Here is a 17,335-nt window from a genome sequence, read left to right as displayed (position 1 = left end):
TTACTTAACAACTTAAAGAAACAGGGTTTAACAGATTAACAGTGAATAAGATCAATTAAAGTACACAGAAGTAATAGGAACTTATATAGCTGACATCTGTACTGCCATCATTTATCCCACCCCAGAGTGTGCATTCCTCTGGATTCAGAGTCCCAGACGCTTGCGTGGGTGCGCTTGAAGGTTGCGTGGGTGCGCTTGAAGTGGATACAGCACTGTGTAGGTCTTGAGTGTGTTGGTCTAAGCTGAGCAGAGAGCTGCAAAATCCCTCTGCCACTGGAGCAGGTTGCACCAAATGCCAACATCTCTGGTTCACTGGGCTGAACACTCTGCCTCTCTTTGGACCCAGAGTTAGTCTATATCTCTGAGATCTGTCCCAGGCAGCAGTTTCCCAAAGAGACCATTTACTTACAGCCTCCTTCTGTGTGCTGGTTTTTGTGTAATCCTTCTCAGCCACAATACAACCACAGTCTCTCCCCTCTAGGGCAATCAACAGCCCCTGAAGTAGCCTGCTAGATCCAAGCACCATAGGCTTTCAGTCCCAGGCTATAGCTGCAACACAACAGCTCCTGGACTGGATATAAGGCACCTCCACAGTAGGCTGGTTTCTCTCTCCCAAAAACAGAGAGCCCCAGACTGCTGAGCCCCTCTCTCAACATGCCCAGAAGAGCCCTCTCTTTGGGTATGTCTACGCTACCCCACTAGTTCGAACTATTCCTCGTGGAATGAGGAGTACAGCTAGTTCGGATTAGGAAGCCTAATCCGAACTAGCTACTCCGTGCCGCATGTAGCCGCGCGGCACGGGGTTCGAACTAGCCGGGATTTAAAAATGGCTGCGCCCGGCTTATGCAAATGAAGCCCGGGAAATTCAAATCCCGGGCTTCATTTGCAAGTGCGGTATGCCTACATTACCCTCCTAGTTCGAATTAGGAGGGTAGTGTAGACATACCCTGACTGGTTTCCTTAAGGGCTCATGGGAGTTGTAGTCTCTAGGGCTAAATTGTAGCACACAGGATCCTCCCAGAAAAAAATTAGAGGCACCTTTAGCAAGGGGACTACACTTAAAAAACAACAAAGATCCTGTAGCCCCTTAGGGTACGTCCACACTAGCCCCCTAGTTCGAACTAGGGAGGCTAATGAGGGCGACCGAAATTGCATGTTAATTCGAACTAAGGGGTTTATCTCGGAATCGCGCTTCTCTGCCGTGCGTAGACGCAGGCAGTTACTTCGGGCAAGTCAGTTTCCAAAATGGTGACCGGCCGGGAATATGATAATCAAGCGCGGGATATTTAAATCCCGTGCTTCGTTAGCAATTTCGGTCACCCGCATTAGCCTCCCTAGTTCGAACTAGAGGGCTAGTGTAGACATACTTTTAGAGACTAAAAAAATGGTCCCCACCTGCCACCAGCTCACTGTCCTGCCATGGCAGCCAATGGTACCACCTCTGGGGCTCTCAGCTCCACTTCGGCAAACCGCTGCTCTGCTACTGGTACTACCGGCCCCACCACCAGTGCTCCTGGCTTCACCAGCTCTACCGTGGCAGTACCAGCCCCGCCAACCTGTGATACCGCTGTCAGGACTCCTGCCCTCTCCTGCACCTCCTGTATGGCAAATCACTGCCCCATCATCAGGGATCTCAGCCACACTGCCAGTGCTCTGAGCCCTGCTGTGGTAGCACCAGCTCTGCCAGCCTGCCACCAGGACTCTCTCGCTCCCTTTGGCAGACCATTGCTTAGCTGCTGGGGTTCCTGACCCCACCAGCCTTGTTGTAGCAGCCCACAGTCCTGCCACTCCCGGTCCCACTGCAACACACCACTGCCCGGCTGGAGCCCCCTGGCATTCTGGCTACCCTGCCACTGGCTCAGCTAGACTTCCTTGGCAGGGCTCCCAGGCATTGGCCTCCCTGAAGCCAGCTTGGCTGGGTTCTCAGCCCTCTGCTGGGCTCCTGCCTGTGGCTCTCCATGGGGGTCTCTCTGGTCTGGCAATATTTGTAGTCCTGCCCACGGTTGTTGTAGGACCAGGGAGACCCAGTTGAGAGAAATTCAACCTATAGATAATCTGGCCCAAAGAATCAAAAGGGTGATAGAGCCATGAATAATGGTTTCACATTATTGGGTTTTATTGTAAATAGGCAGATCAGTGTTGCATCCACTAGTGTGTGTTTGCCCCAAATTTGGTGCAAAGTGGGCCACATGAGGTGTCAAATGAAAGCTTATGTTCTGCTGACTCTGTCTAGGCTACTCATGTATTTGTACAATCTGTGTGTGTAAAGTTATGAATATGGGCTTTGTATTTATATTTTAAATGTTTTCTGCTGGGATGGGTGATTACTCAATACTGCAGGGACAATGTTTGATTGGTTTGGTGATTTATACAGAAGGACTCTAGTCTTGGGCTGCAAGTAGCACTGGTTTTAAGCAATTTGTCCTGATCTCACGCCCTCAGAGGTGCCCAGATGGGCCTGGTATATTAGAAATGGGGAGCATGGGTATATAAACAATAAAACCTCCCAGACTAACCTGATTGCTTTTGTGGCTAGAGTTACAAAATGAGAGGATAAATGGACTGTAGTAGATATACTATATATTAGTTTTAGTGAAATCACAAAATCTTAAGAGAAAAGTTATTTCAAATTGGTTGTGACAGGACTGCTCTAACATAGACTGAAGCTGGCTATTAGGCTATAATCAGAAAGAAATGTCAAATACTAATCTTTTGAGATAGAGGATAAATAGAAGTGTCCTGCAGGGACTGGTTTTTCTTTAATATCTTCTTTAAAGATATTGAAAAAAAAGAAGACAAGATATTAATAAAATATGCAATTGATGCTAAATTGAAAGGAGTTGCAAACATCAGTAAGGAATAAGAAAAGGACCCTTGAGAGAGCAAGGAAAATATAAAAAATGAGATTCAATTTGGAAAAATACAAATCCATTTGTGGACAAATAATCCAAAACACATCGAAAGAAGCCTGTGCGGGTGTCCTAGGGTGTGATAGTAGACAGCCAATTAGACATGAACTTGAAATGTGATGTTTAATTTAAAAGGATTCAATGCAATTCGGATGTGTACATCACCCATATGCAGGGAGATAATACACATTCTCTATATGATTCTGATGCATGTGCATATGGAGTGCTATCTTCAAGTAAGGACATGGCATTACTAAAGTGATAATCAGGAGGCCAGAGAAAAACTTCAGTATTGATTAGCAGTGCTAGAAAGTGTTTTATGAGAAAATATCTAAGTCTGGGAGGCAAGTAATTAGTCACCTGAATCCTACTGAACTTCAGAAGATCAATGGGATTTGTAAACCTTAAATGTCATAGGCTCTTTTGAGACTTTCTGCCTAAATATATCTCATTTAGTTAAGTAAGGTTCCAGGAGTGAAATGATAATAATCTGACACCAAAGAGGGAGAAAAAACAATTAGTGTAGTCCCGTGATATCCAACCAATTCTGAAGCAGTAGCCACTATGGTTGCCACTATAGTGACTACTGCTACAGTGAACTAGCCACACTCAACTACACAAATAGTCAAATGTGGCTAATGGCTAGTGTGTTGGACACTACGGGATAGTCTACTGAGGTGTAACTAAAATTATGAGATGACATAACAAGAAAAATGGAACCTGGATATCAATTACATTTGACAGACAATGAGGCCAGGATCCATGCAAGGTCATAATACTGTAAAACAAAACCTTGGAGTGGGGGTACCGGACCCTCCTTTTCCATTAACCAGGTGAGTGTACTAACCACCAGCCATAGATTTGTCCTCAGTTTAGACCACTGAACATTTAAATATGTTGGAAACATCTTCAATAGGAGGTGTTGGGAGATCTCCGTAGCCCACGGAGAATTTCATATGCCAGTGGTTAGAACATGCACCTGAAAAGTAAGAGACCCATATTTCAGTATTCTTTCCCCTCAGGCAGAGGGCTCAATGTCCCATGAATTGTTTTATAATTTTTCATTCTCTTGGTCAGATAAACCCTGGAATTGCCTCTTTGGATTATCTCAAATCCTTCCTAGTGATTTTGTTGCTAGAAGAATTCTCCACATTCTCCTGCTCAGAAGCCAGATATTGTTTAGAGCATGGGTGGGGAGGCCCCCGACTTGCCTGGACCTATCCCCAAGGCTCAGGGCTTCCCCCCAACACTGTTTCTCCAGACCTCCCACTTCCCTGATGGGCTAAAACATACAAAATCTATTAGCCTGGGCTCCTATAGGCTCTGGCATGTGAGGGAAATGTCTTTCTCCTTCTCAGTCAGGGTATGTCTACACTACCCCGCTAGTTCGAACTAGCGGGGTAATGTATGCATACCGAACTTGCTAATGAAGCCCGGGATTTGAATTTCCCGGGCTTCATTAGCATAAAGCCGGCTCCGCCATTTTTAAAAGCCGGCTAGTGCGAACCCCGTGCCGCGTGTAGCCGCGCGGCACGGGGTTCGCACTAGCCGGCTTTTAAAAATGGCGGAGCCGGCTTTATGCTAATGAAGCCCGGGAAATTCAAATCCCAGGCTTCATTAGCAAGTTCGGTATGCATACATTACCCCGCTAGTTCGAACTAGCGGGGTAGTGTAGACATACCCTCAGGGTCCACGTCTTGCTTGTATTCATACTGAATTATTTGCTATCTTATTTATTATGTTATCTTACATATTTGTATTACATATTATACAACCATTTCAATATTATTCAAATGAAATTTTTCAATTTGTTCTTTTGCTGAGAATTTTGGAGTTTCAATCCAAATTGGAACAAAACCAATTATTTAAATACTGAAATCATTTATTAAATGGAATTCTCACCCTTTTTCCAACTTTGGTTTCAGGTCAGTTTGACAGTGCAATATAGTTTAGCTTGGGTTTAATCAAACAAAATATTATTTAATTTAGGTTTTCCTGATGAGAAAATTCAATTTTTGGATTTACATAAGTTGATTTTTTCACATTTTTATAAGTTTTTCCTTAGAAATAAATCTTATTTTCAATCACCTGTAGGTATATATATCCTTGATGAGGGAAAACATCTGTGAAACTACTTTAGCCAGGTAATTAAATCAGGTTTTCAGCTGTCTTGCATCACCAGAAAGATAGAAAGCAAGCAGAAGCAGAAAACAGATGCTCCAATCATAATTGACTATCATCACTGTAAGAATTTTGAGGCTTGCTTATGAAATTTTACTCACATCACTGAATATTTAATTATACAAATATTCAGTGGGAGTAATTAAAAAGCCCTAAGTAACAATTGGATACCATACTGCTAAGTAGTACTGCTTCTGAAAGCAACATAAAAACTTGATGAACAATTGTGGCAGTTATGAAAATTTCACACAATATCATGGACAAATCTTATTGGATTAAATTAAACCTTACTGAAATAAGTTTAATTAGTTTAGAAGTTTGTTGTATTAAAATACAAACATGTATTATTGTGATATTGTATGGAACATCTTGAGGAAAAAGATAGGATTCATGCAATCTTTGGGAAGCATTGTCAGATTTGAAAAACTATGTTGAACAATGTAGAAGACACAAATGATCTTTTGGAATAGTACTTGTCTAGTGGAATTCCTAGGAAGTACTTGGGAGGAAGGGATTGCAAATTTACAAATTTACAACTATGAATTCAGGTCTGATTTACACAACAGATTTAAACTGATGTAAGTTACCTTATTTATCAAGGTCCTTATTTATCAAGGACCCATGATCTGGGCCTTAGAACTCAACATACTCTTTATCTAAAGATAAAGAGTAAAGAGTAAAGAATATAAATGAATGTATTATATACAAAGGAAATGACTAAGAATGTTAATTTTTACTAAGAGATTTTAACAACAGGTCATATTCCTTGCCTTCAAAAATATTGTGTTAGCTGATGATACTAGACAATGAGTCAATAAAATATGAGAGGTTTGCTTTTGTTTGTTTGTTTTTACTCCAGGGAGGTAATCTTGTAATATTTTAGAAATGAGGGTTTTGTAGTACTGCAAAGAAAATTTTGGTGCTGCTGTCAGCTCTAATGAAGGAGAGTCAAGGATTTCACCTTTGGAGAGCAGAAGGGGATGGATAGATGGTGATAGCAAGGATAAATGAGAAGTCAATACAGTGGGACAAACACTCCTCCTGAGAGGCGTGACAGGACCTATTAGGATGCACGCCATAACTCATTTCCACACTAGCAGAGTGAGTGAACACTGAAGGCTCTCATTGCAAGTTATCAAAGCAGCCTCAGTGGCCTGGGCAGTTCCCACAATACACTGTGTGTTATGATTTTCCATTGTGATGGCTTTGATATTTTCCATTTTGCATTTTATTGCAATTCATAATTCATCAGGTGGGGTTCACCTGCACCTTGTATTAATCCAATACCATCCTAAACTGGCTGTCAAGTATATTCCATTGCAATAAATAATTGACAAATTAGGCTGTGTGATATTACTTTCCTAAATTTGCCTCCTCAATTTTACCTCACAATCCTTTATCAATACTACATTAAAATGTATAGGAATGTGCATTTTGTGGGTCAATGAAACTGCACCAACAAAAAATTTGGCCCCATGTGCTTTGTGGGTAATTCCAGCTATCCAGCTCGCTATCCATATAATTTGATGGTAATAAGAGACATACTGAGACATTATTTCCCCCATTTTATACATGAGGAATCGATTATTGCAAAATGCGCTAGAAGAATTGTGTGGTGTCGCCAAAAGTTGCACACAGATTTTCTGCCCCACATCAAGTTTATATACAAAAATCACTTATCCTCCTTCTTCTCCAAAATATGAGGTATGTTTACACTGCAGAGTTTTTCCAGAAAACAGTTGTTTTTCCAGAAAAACTACACTTATGTCCACACTACAATTGTGTTTTTTCAACAGAAAGTCGAAAGAACACAGAGGTTTTTCTCACAGAGGTAAACCTCTTTCTGTGAGGAAGAAGCCTTTTTCTGAAAGAGCTCTTTCAGAAAAAGGTGTGTGTGGACAGGGAAGAGAGAGGTGTCTACTCCATCCACAGCAATCAGAATTTAAATGCGAGACAGTGTCCAATGAATGTGGACACTATATTTTGAAAAAGCACATCACTTTTTCGTTGTGCTTTTGCTGTGTAGACGCTCTCTTTTGAAAGAAGTTTTTCCAGAAGAGATCTTCCAGAAAAGCTTTTTCCAAAAGAAGCCTGCAGTCTAGACATAGCTTTGATGAGTTTGCAGAGTTCTTAACACACAGAGGATGTTGCAACATATGCACTGAAGACATTAAGTAATGTTCAATGAAAAGAGGCTTGCTTTAACAATCCATATTATCAAATCATGAGTGTGAATGAACAGTATCAAATATCAATTTGCAGCATACCTAACCTGTGGAAACTGAAACAGCTTTTAAATGTTTACTTGCTCACACTCTTCGTTAGCTAATTCTGGCTTTTGTATTTCCTGAAACAATTAAAAATATAAATCTATGCACTATTTTTTTAATGTTCCATTCAGCAGCTGTGATGCTCATTCTCAAAACTGTAAATTTTATGTTACAGTACTTCAGGAAGGATGCTTCATGCCATAGCTACTGAGCTTTTGCACAAACTGGCTTGTTATTTAGAAACCGACTAGGAGCAAGAGACCCTCACTCTAATAGCCCCAAATAGACACATGCACAATGATAAGTATCAAATAACCAGTCTGAGATGATGATGGGATACGCATATGGGAGAGTCTATGCTAACAGGATGATGGCATGTTAGTACGAGAAAAATGAATATGTTGATGAATATGGTAAGCATTTGAACAAGCCCAAATTGAATCTTAGCCTTAGGCATATCCTAACCTGAGTGATCACTCCATCAAACAGTGAGCTAGCGCTAGTGTTCATGCTCTTTCCTCTACCAGCGGAGGCATGGCAGAATGGCACCACCAGCCCAGCATCAGGGAACCATCCCCATCTGTTATTGGGTGTGAGGCCACAATGTTTTCTCTTTGACCTCAGAGTCTGCTGTTTCTCCCTTTGGTGGAAGTTGTCACATGCAAATCTCGTTACAATTGGTTATGCTCAAGTCATATCTAGAGGCTTTTCTCTGTAATTGTGAGGGCTAGAAACTTTTCTTTTATTCCTCCCCACTGAAAGCTGGGATTTTGACATCAACATAATGCGACTCTGGGAGCTGGGGCTCTAGGCACTTTCTTACAGTGCCAGTACCTGCATTACACCAGGCTTGCCTATCCCCAAAAGCCTAAGCAGGCTCAGCCAGATCTGATTGATCATGCAGATAATACAGCTCCTATGTATACAGTGCCTTTTTGTCTAGCCACCCTGCCTTCTGAGGGTTTACTAAATGTGACTGCTTGCATACCAACATTCTTGTTATCCGGCTGGAGAGAAAATATGCAGTACTTGTTGATATTAGGGTGGCAAACATCAACATCTATTACTGAACTAATAAAGAGGGAAAGGGATATTTAGACAATTAAATTAAAAATAACACAACCAATGGCTTCTGTGGCTTGACAGTTCATCCATACTCTCTAATGCATCTGCTAGATATTTTCTGCATTAATAAAAGATGCTGCTCGAGTATGATTTGCTTCTTCCAATTGTTAAAGTTTATGGGTACATTTTGCATCTTTCTCTTGCTTGCTAGATTTAAAATGATGAGAACCCTTCAAGGCTGTGTCCAGACTCAGGGTTTTTTTTCGAAAAAAGTAGCCTTTTTTTGAAAAAACTTCACCTGCGTCTAGACTTTTCTTTCAACGGCGGTAAACCTAATTTCACGAGGAAGAACGCCTTTTTTCGAAAGTGCTCTTTCGAAAAAAGGCGTTCTTGAATGCAAACAGGGGTTTTTCGAAAGAGAGCATTCAGACTGCCTGGGTGCTCTCTTTCAAAAAAGTGGCTTGCTTTTTCGAAAGTTCTGCTTGCAGTCTAGACGCTCTTTTTCGAAAGAGGCTTTTTCGAAAGTATCTTTCAAAAAAGCCTCTTTCGAAAGAGGCTTGCAGTCTAGACATAGCCCAACAGTAACTATCAGTTTCTTGAAAACCAAAAGGAAAAGAAATAACAGCCTTTCTTGTGTTTTTTATCTGGAAACAGTTCATATAGGAAATCAACTCAAGAAGCCTAATTCCCCTCTCTCTTACATCAGGAGTAAATCATGGCAGTCCATAGATTATACTCAGGTTAAACAAGATAATTGAAATAAGAATCCAGTTCTTGGATCCCAAAACTTCAGCTGAAACTGCAGACATCTTTATATTTTGAGGTGTCTTGTGACAACATTTTTAAAAATTCTTTAAAGTTGTTATTTTTTCAACATCACTTTGGCTCAGATGATCTCACAGGCCATGCACGTTGCAAGGCTAAACTGATGAAAGAAACCCTGACCTGTTTTAACATGTGGCACATTTCATTAGTGAGACATAGTGATGTGCAGAATTACCCTAATACAATTTGAAGAGTCTTTGTAGCATGCTATCTGCTAGCTCATGGTTTTCACACTCCAGTGTCTTGCTAATCACATTTGTAGGTTAAAAGGGCTATAAGATCCATCTAGATGTACCAAAAGCCTATGAATGATCATATATTTCCCTTTATATTTACATTTATTGATACAGTCATATATCACAATGGCTTTTTAATAGCATTGCTACAGGGAATGATTGTTCAGAAACTACTTGAAATTTATCTGAAATATTCTTGGACTCAAGATAGATTCTGTTTGACCCAAGGCATGAATAATGCTTACTGCTAGTAGAGGAAAGGGAGTAAAAGATTTATGGTTTTTCTCAGAAGAGATGAAGCATCTGATAAATTGGCCTACTTCCAAATTGTGCTAGTCACTATACAACACAAATGAAGGTATGAGCTCTGTCCCAAAGAACTTACAGTCTTAGATATCACGATAGTGACCAGACTTAATAAGCCCACTGAATAGTGTAATACCATTTGGAGCAGTAGTGTTTCCATTAAGCTGATGTTCCTGTTAGAGCATATCTACACTATGGATTGACTCTCTGGAGGTTGATCTTATAGCATTCAATTTAGCAGGTCTAGTGTAGACCCCCAAATCGAATGCATAGATCAACTCCTGCCGGCATGGTGTACTCCTCATTCTGTGAGAAGTAAGGGAAGCCAATGGGAGAGTGTACTCCCATCAGCCTCACGCAGTATAGATGATGTGGCAGATTGGCTTAAGGTAAACCAAATCAAGGTATGCCTAGTCTAGTGCTTGGTCTATTGTAGAACAGGCCCTAGTTGTATCATTTCTTGTGCTGCCCTGTCCAGTAATGATACCTGCTGTTATTTGAATATTTTAGTGCATGTCCATCTAGTTTTCAGCACAACTTCAGATATTTTCCTCACTTCTGCTTTCAATACTGCAAGAACCAAATTATGGAAGTCAGAATGAATCTATTAAGCAAATCGATAAAGTAAGCTCACAGTTTCCAGTTCTTGCTTCTGTGATAGGTAATGGGAAATAGATATCCACACAATGCTGAGAATGACTACTGCAATTTTCTAAATGGCTATGAGTTTTATTTCAAGAATTATGTTAAAGTCATTGGTACATTGATTTGCTGGAGCATCCCACTCTTTATTCTTAAACAATTCACTAAGTGCAACCATGACCCAGGCTCTGTTCATATTTGAGTGCTATTCTGAAGGTCTTTGTGAACATTATTAGTAAACGGCTCTTTTAACTATAAAGTATATTTCCCATCTTATTAACTGCAACACAAAATACTGATACAATTTAGAGCTACAAGAAGCTATTTTCTTCAAATGTAAAGTTTGACAAACAACTCCTTTTCTCGTTAATTTTTGTTGGGTAATGTCTATTGAAATATATTTTAAAGGAGTGTTAGACATGAGTCTTATCATTCACCTTTTGGAGTAACATAAAGCAAATCAGTAGAGATTATTGTGAAGGAAGGAGCAGCTGACTTGCGAGAACCTTTGGTAGATAAATCTTTCCCCTTGTTCTTTTTTTTTTCTTTTCTCACAATGAATATGTGAATGGAAGGAAGAAAAAGAAGAAGTCCAATTCCAATCAACACATTTATTGGACTCTTCTTTTATTGGACAGCGTCTTCAATTAACCAGAGGAGTAATGTGGTAGAAAGTCCAAGTATTGATGCACATCTCAGCAAGCAGCAAATGCTTGAAAAAGAAAATACAAAATTAGCAAATAAAGACCTGAAGGTATCATGGTTGTAGTATCCTGTGCTAATAACATATGTGAAACATACAAGGTTCCAGAGAACATTTAATGGCAGCTTCTCATTGACAGCATAAAAAGGAAAATGAAGAATCAAGAATGCCTCCATGATTATGGCATAATAATCTTCAGAGCATGACAACATGGGCAGAAATTATGGTAAGACATTAAACAATCAATTGCTCAGTTTTATTTAAAGAATTAGCCAATACTTCTTAACATAGTGGCAAATAACTGCCTCACATTGCTGTACAGCTGCAGTAATAATGGGAAAAGTATTTGTTGTGCATTTTTTAAAAATTATACTGTTCCCTAAACACCACCCCAAACTCTTTCTTTAAATTAAACAGATTGAGCTCTTTAAGCATGTTTTCCAATCTTTCAATCATTGTCATGGGGCTTCTCTGAACCCTCTCCAATTTATAAGTGTACTTTTTGAACTATGGACACCAGGCATGGAATCAGTATTCCAGTTATAGTAGGACCTCACATCAATTCTACTAGGGACATGCGTTAATAACCTGATCCAACTCTCAATGAAGTCAGTGGAAAAGGTTTCACTGTATTCAGAGATAGTTGCACTAGGCCCCCATATGCACAAAACATCCAGAAACAGGTATAAATAATATTAATGAATGAAAACCTACAAAAGCAAAATAAACTCTGGAGAACGTTGCATTTATATATGTTTTGAAAAGACACAGATTTAGAATTGCAAGTTGCGAATTCTAAAAAAGATAAGATGGAACTGTCAATGCTGTTCCTTTCCTAGGTACTCATTAGTCACTTAGGACCACTAGGTCTGTTTTATATACTCTGCTGTCAATACAGCAACTCTAAATAAATGAGATAATTAGAATAGAGAATGAGATATTTTAACTTTTGAAAAGAGTTCTCAAAGGAACAATGTTGTTTTATACGATTAAAATATTGAGACTGTTACTGGAAAGTTACACCAGGTTTTTTACACTTGTGAGTATTGAAAACATGATAGAAAAAGGGAATGTGTGTCAGCCAAAATTTGTTTGTTTGTTTTGCTCTAATAGAAATCTACATTAGTGTCTAGTACCCACTGGCAGTGTTGATTATGAACAGAACATGTAGTACTGCCATTCTTGGACTAATATGTTATGAATGTCTTACCACAACAGCAACTTCCCATCATGTCTTATTAGTCTCGCAGCATGTTGAATTAACTGGTATTCATTAATATGATTTGAAAGTCACTAATAGGATGAAGCTTTTGTCTTCTATTACTGTTAAAAATATTAATGTGACATAATAGTGATGTGACATGATGGAAAATTGCTAATATTGTAGAATGTATCTCTCTCTAGCTCCTCTCCTTAAGTGGAACAAATTTGGGTACAGCTAAATCTGTACTTTTTCAGTACCATATTCAAATGCACATAGTGGAAGAAGAGAAAGAAGCAGGAGGAAGAGACACTAACATTCCATTTTGGGCCCCGTTATTTGTTTGCCATTGTTTCTATGTTTGAAATTCATGATTTTTCTGCAGTTGAGTTCAAATAAATCAGATCAGTTTTTATATAACAAACATAACTGCCATTCTTTTGAAAAAAACAGAAAGAGGAAGAATTATTGATATTGCTTATAAATAGAGCAATAATAATGCAATAATAATGGCTTTTTCCAGCTCTTTGGCAATTCTGAGAAGTTAAAAAATGGTTTGGGGTAAACCAAAAATAAGCTTGTATCAGACAAAATATTTTGTTTAGACAGAATTAAAGCCTTTTTTTAATTATTTTGACCATTTTTAAAAGGAGGGTTTAAATATAATTAAAGGTATTTTTTAAACAAAAACAGTTTTGAACAAAAAAATGAAATGTTCATTCTGAAAGTGTTGAAACAAGATGTTTGATTTTTCAGATTTCTAATTTTTTTACTTACCCAAAACAATTTGGAAAAGAATTCACAAAATATCTTGGTATTGCCAGATTTGCATTTTCCACTGAAATCTGCATTTAGCTCTACTTATGATTTCTAATGCATTGTCTTTTGTCATGCATATGAAAATCCACTCCAATCTGGCATGTTATAACCCTTCCAATAATTGCAATTTGCAAATGTGCCATTGGGATTTCTTAAATAATAGTGTAGACCAAAGATTCCGTCTACAATGAACATGCTGCAGTCTATAGCTGAGCAGACTCTCCTTGAAATTGCAGCTCTGAGTTGATGCAGCCCCCTTCAGGTACACATCTAGGTACCTGAACTTGTTATCAGGGAGACTGTGTCTCCTTTGCTTTCAATGACCCTGCTGCTGGGTCCAGCTAGCATGGAGGAGGAAGCTGCCTCACTCAAATGCAGTGGGGATATGAGAAGAACAGTTCAATAGTGCACTTTGATTTAGCAAATTTCAAGAGGAATATAACAAAGTGTGCTAAGGAACTTTTAATGCATGTCAGCAGCATTCACATGGACAGTTACTTCATGGCAAGCTAATGTGAGGTAGATTCACACCCGAGCTTCCCAAAAAATAATTATTTGTGTAAACAAGTCTCACCTTTCCTCTACTGTTAGTCTTTATCTGTGAAATCCTCTGGCAAAATGTCTCATTCCTCTTAAGTGCTGCTCGATGTAGAAGATGGCAGCCTGTTACTACTATCAGTCATTCCATTAGCTCAAGTGGCAGAAAACAGTGGCCCTAAAAGTACCAGCATGGCTAATCATACATGTGAGTATCAATCAGATGCCACAAAATGGAATTTCTCAGAAAGGGAGCTGTGTTAGTCTGTATCTGCAAAAACAACAAGGAGTCCTGTGGCACCTTAAAGACTAACAGGTTTATTTGTGTAGTAGTTTTTGTGGGTCAAAACCACCTTTTCAGATAAAACTGACAAAGTGATTTTGATCCTCAAAAGTTTATGCACTAATTTAGATGCCACAGATTTTTCCTCAATGAAATTTCTGTATTTCTAATTTGTTTTTGTTTTTAACCTTGGCTATTGCAAACACAAAAATCTACATTACAAGAACATTGTTAAGGTTCTAATGCCGAAGACTTAACAATTAGAAAATGCCTAAGTAAGAATTTCTGTGCACCTTAAGTCTCTGTCCCTATGCTTAACATTACAGTAGGGCAGAGGATAGCAATTCAGTCTTTTGTCAACTTCAAGGTTTAGAAATCTGTTTCCATTCATACTGGAACAAAACCACACTTTTCAAACAATTCACAAAACAGATTTGTGTTGAAGTGTCCATTTTCAGATCAGAAAGGCCATCTCTTCAATTCCCTGCTTCTTTTTGAACAGATTCCACCTTGGGCCTCAAAAATCTTCCCACAAACATGTCATTAAAATTGATACATCTCAGTAAAACCTTTTGTTTTGACAAAACTTCATAGTACATATTCATTTTTGAAGGGATGTTGTTGTCCTGTCTCACAACAATTATACTATTTGATGGAGTTTTAGAATGAATTTGATGAATCTGATGACTCATATGACCCTTTCCTAGGGCTTGAGACCAGATTTCATATCCAAAAAGCATCATAGTAAGGACAATATTATGTTCAAAAGTTCAGGCAAGTCTTAAATCCTCTTGGTCCTGTCTCAATTGATTTTCATTCCTGCAGCAGGGCCTGTCTGCAATCTCATGATAGTGGATGTTATTTTCCAAGATGCTTTGATATTGATTTGAGGCTCTTTTATCTTTCAACCATTTACTTTAGCTAATATTTTCCTGGATATGGCATCAATACCCTACACCATTGTCATTCCTACTTGAGTTTTCAATCTTCCATCTTTGGCCAAATCATTAGCTTCCTCTCTCCCATATATAACAATGTATGACAGAACCCATTGAAAAGTTAATTAATGGTCTTGCTCTCTGACGGTCTATTTCTCCTTATGAATTAAACTCATGCCAGTATCCTAGTTTCTCATAAAGCAGCCAAAAATCACTGCTTGCGAGTCAACAAACATCACAACATCCAGCTCTGTTTCTGCTCTGTTTATTTTTTGCAGTGCAGTAAGAATGACTTTCATTTCAGCCATATAATCAGGGCTGATATAAGCCAAACTAACTCTATTTTTTGTACTCCTTCTGTTAGGCCATGCAATAGAAACACCACAACCACCATTCCTGAAGGATTTGTCTGACAAATCAGCAGAGAGCACATAAGTCTGTTAAAGGAGTGTTATTAGGATAAATGTATTAGTGATTTGAGGCACTCAGAAACTAAAGTAATAGGAACCTTATAAGTACCTAAAATAGACAGATAAAAGAGAACATTATTAACTGTTTAAATTAAGCTCCCTGATTTGGACCAATAGTAATTTTAATCTCTCAATTTGCTGTCAGAATAATGATAGTGCCTTTGATTTTCTAGTGCATTGCTGAGTGCAATTACCACTTAATTAGGACTGAACAGGGCTACTTTAATTCCACATTGAAGGTTTTCTCTGTGTGAGTGCTAGGACCAAAAGGAAGTGGGCTGTTACGACCTCTCCCAGGATACAAATATGTGTACTTTTGTAGGGAAATGTTTTAGTCAACAGATTTTGGGCCCTTCTTATTATTAGATTAGTATTTATTGTTTGTATTGCTATAGTACTTAGGAACTCTAGTCAGAAGCCAGGACCCCAGCACTAAACACAGATAGAACAAACAGAAGATCCCTGCCCCTGAAAGCTAACAATCAAGTAACCTGCTAGTAACAAAATGCTGTGATGACCACTAGTTTTTCTTTAAAAAAAATAAATAAATACAGCTTTCAATTGGTCAGAACTCATCTATCTTCAGGAACATTGCCACTCACGGCTAATTTGCTGCTTGATGAAGGTTGTTATCCAGACAGTAAGACACAATTTAAACCATAATGACCTTTTTCCTATAGCCTATGGACCAATGGTTCTGGCAACTCCAAAACATCTGGATGGAGACAACTTTTAAATGATGAATAGCATAATTATTGACCAAATAGAAATTGAAAAGTCTGCAGTAAACATTCAAAGATGCATTCCACATGTGGGCATGGGGAAAATGAGATAAAACTTCACATTGTTGTGAAATGTGGTCACTGATAACCTTTATTTGAGCTACTGGTGTGGAAAAAATCATATCATTGTGAGTGGGTACAAATTCTAGAACACCTGATTCTAAAGACCAGACCCTGTGACTCGCTAGTGTCATTGAAGTACCAGAGCAGTACCAGAGCAATGGGAAGTGACTTTAAGGCATGGCTGATGTAAAACAGGCAAAACCCATTTTACAATAGCTGCTTCTGGTCTTTCTTTCCCACACCTACAGGACAATTGTGCCATTCTGATGCATGGAGGATGCTTCCAGGTGTGGAGTATGATGTGGTCTGCTAATTTCTAGTTGGTGGAATGGTCCCCATGCTAGCGTTCCAGCTGTTGTAAGTAGGATTTGAGTAGCACTGCAGATGATCTAACTTGCTTTAGTGGCCAGATTAAGTTAAGGAGAGGCAGCAAGGTGGCTCTGAGCAACCTTGCTCCCTCTATCTTTTCAACAGAGATGGGGATTGAGCCCTTAGAAATACTTGGGAATAAATGAATTAAGTTGAATACGAAGAAGGTTTTCGAATGACAAACAAGGGATCTTATCAGCATCTCTAGTACCCATACTGAGAAAGGGTGCTAGCATCAGCCCAACTTATTAACATTTTAATTAATTCACAGATATTACAAGAAAGCATGAATGAAGTATAACAATATTTTGCTTCTACTTTTAGTGAAACAGTCACAGCACTGATCTCTTTTCTCATTACCATTTATTCTGGCTGAAGTGTTTGTATGATACATGATACAAGTTTTATGAAAGTTTCTCATAGACGCTTGCATGCACCAATAAACAGATAACAAACGGAAACTGCATCATGACAGAGGTGAATCAAAGGGTTTATTTGATTCCGCAAAAACATCTTGAGATCTTCCGCAAAAATGTCTTGCACAAGAGCGCTTCCACAATGCAAAAGCACATCAGAAAAGCAATGCACTTTTGCACAAGAGAGAGTCCAGACTGCACGGATGCTCTCTTGCAAGAAAGTTCTGATTGCCATTAACAGAATGGCCACCAGGGCACCTGTGCTTCTTTCGATAGTCTATTTTTGTGAAAAAAAACCCTGTTTCCCATCCACACACCTT

Source organism: Pelodiscus sinensis, chromosome 1 (genome assembly GCF_052426305.1).
Source record: "Pelodiscus sinensis isolate ZL-2025 chromosome 1, ASM5242630v1, whole genome shotgun sequence".
NCBI lineage: Eukaryota > Metazoa > Chordata > Testudines > Trionychidae > Pelodiscus > Pelodiscus sinensis.
Note: the sequence above shows the minus strand (reverse complement) of the source record.